The sequence below is a fragment of the Rattus norvegicus genome, chromosome 4 (assembly GCF_021556685.1).
Source record: "Rattus norvegicus strain SHRSP/BbbUtx chromosome 4, alternate assembly SHRSP_T2T, whole genome shotgun sequence".
NCBI classification, from domain to species: Eukaryota; Metazoa; Chordata; class Mammalia; order Rodentia; family Muridae; genus Rattus; species Rattus norvegicus.
In genome coordinates this window covers 90,861,209-90,868,204 of record NC_141537.1, presented here as the reverse complement: position 1 = coordinate 90,868,204, position 6,996 = coordinate 90,861,209, and the positions used below count along the sequence as shown (strand labels likewise).

The following is a 6,996-nucleotide window of genomic DNA, read 5'->3' as shown; positions in this document are numbered from 1 at the left end:
GAATCTGCCTAAGTTGGTCTTTCTTTGAATTGTTCACTGCAAGAAATGGGAAGACAGCTAATTGTTTAATTAACATAGACACACAGTGTAAATATAGTTTTTCTCTTTAGATCTATTCTTCTTAGTATTAAATTTAGGAAATAACCAGATGCCTAGAAAGAAGTATTCAAGTCAGATTCAAAAATACATAAAACAGCCTAAAAAGCATGGCACCTTGATCTAAACCACTTTTGAGTTTGATTCCTGCATCATCCCACATTGCTCCTTCATTGCTTACCCTATATCCCCTCAGCTCTCAGGAGCTCAGTCACAAATTAAAAGGTGACTGCACACAAATGGACTTAGCACATATTCTTTGGTAAGACATCAATGAGTGTGAAGCGATCTACTTCTTTTTTTTTTTTAATTAACTTGAGTATTTCTTATTTACATTTCGTATGTTATTCCCTTTCCTGGTTTCTGGGCAAACATACCCCTAATCCCCCCTCCCCTTCTTTATGGTTGTTCCCCTCCCCAACCTCCCCCCATTGCCACCCTCCCCCCAACAATCACGTTCACGGGGGGTTCAGTCTTAGCAGGATCAAGGGCTTCCCCTTCCACTGGTGCTCTTACTAGGCTATTCATTGCTACCTATGAGGTCAGAGTCCACGGTCAGTCCATGTATAGTCTTTGGGTAGTGGCTTAGTCTCTGGAACCTCTAGTTGCTTGGCATTGTTGTTTATAAGGGGTCACGAGCCCCTTCAAGCTCTTCGAGTTCTTTCTCTGATTCCTTCAATGGGGGTCCTGTTCTCAGTTCAGTGGTTTACTGCTGGCATTCGCCTCTGTATTTGCTGTATTCTGGCTGTGTCTCTCAGGAGAGATCTACATCTGGCTCCTGTCGGCCTGTACTTCTTTGCTTCATCTATCTTGTCTAATCGGGTGGCTGTATATGTATGGGCCACATGTGGGGCAGGCTCTGAATGGGTGTTCCTTCTGTCTCTGTTTCAATCTTTGCCTCTCTATTCCCTGCCAAGGGTATTCTTGTTCCCCCTTTTAAAGAAGGAGTGAAGCAATCACATTTTGATCATCCGTCTTGAGTTTCATTTGTTCTAGGCATCTAGGGTAATTCAAGCATTTGGGCTAATAGCCACTTATCAATGAGTGCATACCATGTTTGTTTTTCTGTGATTGGGTTACCTCACTCAGGATGATATTTTCCAGTTCCAACCATTTATCTATGAATTTCATAAAGTCATTGTTTTTGATAGCTGAGTAATATTCCATTGTGTAGATGTACCACATTTTCTGTATCCATTCCTCTGTTGAAGGGCATCTGGGTTCTTTCCAGCTTCTGGCTATTATAAATAAGGCTGCTATGAACATAGTGGAGCACGTGTCTTTTTTATATGTTGGGGCATCTTGTGGGTATATGCCCAAGAGAGGTATAGCTGGATCCTCAGGTAGTTCAATGTCCGATTTTCTGAGGAACCTCCAGACTGGTTTCCAGAATGGTTTCCATTGTTGGTGGGATTGCAGACTGGTAAAGCTATCTACTTCTACAGTAGGTAGCAGGTAAGCCTCCATGGCAGTGCAGCTGAGCCAGTCCAGGGCTCACTCTAAGGAACAACTTTAGGTCATCTTGACAGCTTTCAAAAACACAAAAGTTCCTTATTTAATACTCAGCATCTGTCTTTTATTTAAAAGACAATGGAAAGGCATCTATCTATCATTGTATTTCCCCTTTTTTGCCTCTTCAAGGGCTTGGCATACACCCATCCCCTAAATCCATGAATTTCATTGTTATTCACAGCAAAGTTATTCTTTGTCTTACATTGGGAAGCCTTCTTAATCACATGAGATCGTGAATCTAAATTTATTCTCTGTCGTCTCTTATTTCATGGCCTCCCTGAGGTAATAATTGCTAACTCTGTGCTGACTCTGTTCAACATTCTACTAAGCAGTGTGTAAACTATAACACTTTAACTGAGACTTAGTGACTGTTGGTATTCTGTCTAAGCTCTACCCCCATAGTTACCTGGCAACTGCCAGTTGTGCCTGGCACTATAAAGGAGGCTGCTTGCCCCCTCCTCACTCTCTTTCTTCTCTTGCTTCCTACTCTTCCCCTCTTTCCCTTTGTCCCTTCTATTCCCATTCACCTCCCCTTTTCCCTACACATGCTCATGGCTGGCCTCTATTCCTCTCTCTGTTCTTCTATTCTTCTTCTCTCATTAAACCTCTCCACATGGAACTGTATTAGTTTGGTGTGGTTTGTTGGGATGCGAGCCGAGATTTAGACCCCAACAGTGACTCCAGGCTTCCTTTTTCCAAAAAGTAAATACATCCACAGATTAAGTTTCATGGTGCAACTTTTGTTGATTTAGTAGAGTATTTGATTCAGTCTATAAACTCTTGAGTGTCCTAAGCTAAAACCACACGATAACTACTTTGAGTCTCTTCAGGCCATGTTTATGTCTCCTGAGTTCTGTCAGAAAATCAGTGATGCACATATCGTCCAAATTATAAATAGTATACATATTTAAAGGAAGTTAATGATTCTAAAAAAGGCATGGCATGCATTCACTAGGAGTCAAACTGCCAATACTCAAGAAAGACCTGCAATCTCATCAGAAGCAATGATAGGACATTTTTATTAAAACATTAGGCAGGATGTTAATTTTTAAAACAAACCATCAGTAGCTCTTACCTTAGTGCTTTTTGTCCATGGATAGAGCCTGAATGGGAACAAGTGAGCTTCTGAGGGCTTCTCTCCTACGCATCTGCATGCAAAAACTCACTTGAGGAAGTAAAGCAGGGGGGATTTTAGGGGTGGGAAGTTCTTATTTCCAGTCAGTGAGTGCCTAGCAACTTCATGCAAAGATGTAGACACCAGGAAGCCTGAGGACACTGACCTGGACAGCTAAGTCCTTTAAGCAAAGCTAAGTCCCCACCACAATGAAGGTTTAGCTGCCTGTGCCATGCATGTTTAGAATAATGCAAGACTTGGCAGATTTCACCTCCAAAAACTGATAGTATAATTTGCTAATAATATTTGAACACAAATCGAAATGTGATTTTTCTCAGTTGAGAAGCTAGGACTCTAGCTTTGGGTTTTATACTTGTTATTCCAACCCCGTGGGGCATTCTGGGAGCCTTGTTGTGGTCTCCATCACTCATAATTAAGATCTCCCAAATAGAAGCCCTCTTTTTGAAGCATCTAAAATTTCTCTTTTTTGGGGGTGTGGGGGTCCTGCGGCTTTCGTTTTTGCATGTAAACCACTGGGGAAGGGGTCTTGATGGTGGGCACCCTAGAGATTACACTGGAGTTCTGAGGGCTCCAGACACTACCTGGGAAGTCAGGTGACAGAAGCAATGATTCACACCAATCATGTGACCACTTTGTAAAGCTTGGACAACCAAGGGAGCAGTGCAATGGGAGAGGCAAGCACTGGGCCGGTCTTGAGCCACCTGGATGACATCAGGGACAGAGGATCTGGTAGCTCCAGGTGAAAGATCCCCGAAGAGAGACCCTTACTCAAGTCCCGGGAAGTTGCGGACCCCAGGCACAGAGAGACCATTTTGGATGTAATACCCAAAGGCGAGGTTTATTACGGAGATCTATTATGGAGATCTCCGGGCCGACACATATCCCACGCAGGAGACAGAGGTGTCGACCCCGAGTGGCTGGGAGAAGGGCTTTTTAAAGGAAGAAGTCACAAGCTCCAGGAGATGGGGGGATGTCAGAAGGAAATACCAAAAATGTCACAAGGGGAAACTCTCAAAGTCACAGGATTGTCCTCATGATAGTGTTTTATGGTCAGCTAGTTCCTGGAGCAGGGCTTTTGAGGCTGGAGGAAGGTCAGGTTGTCCTCATTGTTCCCAAAGCAGGCCTCTTCTTTGTCCTTTTAGGGTAAATGTTTGTTAGAGTTGATGAAACTCCTGTACCTGATAAACATCTGGATAGGCTTTGCTCCAGCTCCCTGGAACTCTATCTGCAGGACACAATGACTAGAGTAGTATACAATAAGGACTTGGACAATATGACAGGGGTAGGGCTCGTTACTTGTTTACTAACGTCCGGAGTCATTCGGAGGGCTGGTGAATGAGTCAGTACTAGATGCCCTGGAATTTTTAATTTTCTTATCTGCCTTAAGATGCCATCTCTCACAGGGATCTCCAGTCCATGCCTTACTTGTCCAGCGGGTTTCTGAAGGACCTGCCAGCAAACTTAGCTTTGCTGCCCAGTTCTTCCTCGAATCTAAGGATCTGATGTACTTGACCAGGCACTCAGATCAGCAAGGGGCACCAGTCTTGATCTGTCCCGTGCACAGCCCCACAACTGGGTCAGCGATGAAAGTGTCCTCAGTCTCCCCAGATTGATGGGACATCATGATACCCCAGCCATTGGACTAGGCTAGCTTACACCTAGTCTCTGAGCCTGCGGAGACTCAGCCACAGAGCTGATCTGGCTCACTTTGAGGTAGTCGCAGGTCTTCTCACCTGCAGCCTTCGCAATCCACTTAGGGTTGGTCACTGTGAGGTCATCACCCACCACCTGAATGCCTGCACTAGCTGTGAACTTCTGCCAAGCATCCCGGTCGTCCTCGTCAAAGGGGTCTTCAATGGACACCACTGGGTAGTCCTGGATCAAAAACTTGTACAGGTCGTGTGTGATGTACCTCTGGGAGTCATCTGGAGACTTGAAGCCCAGGTTATACTTGTGTAGAACTTAGAGGCAGCCACATCCATGCTGATGACAAGCTGGTCAGTGTAGCCAGCTTTTGCAGTTGCAGTTTTCAGCAGCTCCATGTCTTCTTTGTTCTCCAGGATGTTAGGTACAAATCCGCCCTTATCACCCACATTGGTGGTGTCTTTCCCAACTTCTCCTTGATGACATTCTTCAGGTTGTGGTAAATCTATGCTCCAATGCGCATGGCTTCCCGGAAACAGGATGCCCCCACAGGCAGGATCATGTACTCTTCTTGCATGGCCAGCTTGTTGCCTGTGTGAGAACAGTTGATGATCTCATTGAAAGCTGGAACTGGCAGGATGACTTCAGGGTTGCCGGCCAAGTCAGCAATGTGATGGTAAAGGGACACCCCCTTTTCCACAGCACTAGCTTTGCAGACAGGCAGTGACACTTCAGGATGGCATTTGCACCAAATTTAGATTTATTCTCGATGCCATCCATCTCAATCAGCACCTGGTCAATCTTCTCTTGCTCCACAACATTCAGTTTCTTGCTAACCAGAGCAGGTGCAATAGAGTTATTGATGTGCTCAACAGCCTTTGAGACAGCCTTCCCCATGAAGTGAGTCTTATCATTGTCTCGGAGTTCTAGGGTCTTGTAGATGCCAGTGGATGCACTGCTGGGCACAGCAGTTCAGAAGAGACCTTTTGCTGTGTACAGATCCACCTCAACAGTGGGATTCCTACAGGAGTCAAAGATCTCTCTGACATGGATCTTGAGAATAGACATGGTAAATTTCTGACTGTTGCAAAGAAAGGAGAGCCTAAAATTTCTTATACAACATGTTTAAGTAGATAGGAAGCTAGTTGCTCAATCCTGGAGACATTGCTGTGGGCTCCGTCAGTTACATTCCTTTGCAATTACTTTAAAAAGTATTTATTATGATAATTATTGCTTTATGGGTGTGGATGATTTGTATGTTTGTGTGTCAGATACTCTAGAATCGAAATTGCAGATGACTATGGTAGACACTGGAAACTGAATCTGAGTCGTCTAGAAGTGAAGCCCATACTCTTAAGCACCGAATCATTTTGACAGCCCATGCAGTTGCTTTGCTTCCCATTTCAAATTTTGCCAGTGAGTTTGCTGATTAATCTGATCTCCTGAAAACTATTGGGAGACACAAGTTTACATATTTCTTTTTAATATTGAAAGCCTGGTCTTTCATAGGACAGGTGACTAGTTTGAGACTCCCTATTTGCTTTGGGAGCTCAAGGCTTCCTGGTTTTCAGTTTGTCATCTCCAAGTGAATTTTGGCCTCTTGTACACTGATTTCCTCTGAGAGCTGAAACTGTCCAACTGAGTCCGTTGTTTGCTGCTGAAAACAAGCACCCTGGCAGTTAACTGTTGAAAGACTCCAGATGCTAGGACATACAGCTTTCTGTGTGTCAAGTCCAAATGGTACCCCATTTCCCCCTGAAAAGGACAGGCCCACTGACTTGGTCCAAAACTGAATCTAGTGAGACTATAGAAGGTGTGTTTGTTTGTTTGTTTGTTTTTGTTTTGTTTTGTTTTTGGTGGCTAGGTAAAAGCCAGCATTCCTCAGAAACTTTTTCCTCTGCTGGAGGAATAGTTCCTTTTGCTTCTGGCAGGAGGGACTTGAGGTTTTCTACTGGATATACCAATTGTGCCTATCAGTATGTCAAAGCCAGTGCTACCCTTCAGACCCCTCAAGGCCCTAATCACACATACCTGTCATACATTTCAAAGCTCTGTACTCTCATGGCCCCTCTTATCTGCCCCATTACTCCTACACTATCAGAGCCCCAAGGCTGATCCAGATCCTTCTCTAGTCTCTGGCCGCCCAGCCCATAATCTCCACTATTCCTTGCTATTCTTCCTTTCCTCACAAATAGCCCAGGACCAGTTGGTGTTTTTTTTCTCTATGATCTGAACTCTTCCAGATGCAAAAAACTCCCTTTTAAATGGAGCACTCATTTCATTAATTTATTTCACCAGAATGGCCATATTGATTAAATATACTTTTATCTTTTATTATTATTTTATTTCTTAAAATTTTAGTTTACGTTGAACTAAAATGAAACCAAACCAAGTTAATAATTTTAATTTATATCAGCATTTACTTATAAGCCAATTTGGCAATAAGTACATAAAATATAAACACATGCAGACAGATAATTTACATATGTAATCATATATAAGATATACTTTAATAAACCAAGATTTTGACCATCATTATTTGTTAAGAAATATAGGGCATGAAGATCTTTTAATATATATCATAAACATCTAGTATGCATATATCTATA

At 43.3% G+C, this 6,996-nt stretch overlaps 1 pseudogene; it reads right to left on the bottom strand.

Moving 5' to 3' along the window:
- Positions 1-4,164: 4,164 nt before the first annotated feature.
- Positions 4,165-5,461, bottom strand: Eno1-ps7 (enolase 1, pseudogene 7; annotated as a pseudogene).
- Between the last annotated feature and the right edge of the window lie 1,535 nt (positions 5,462-6,996).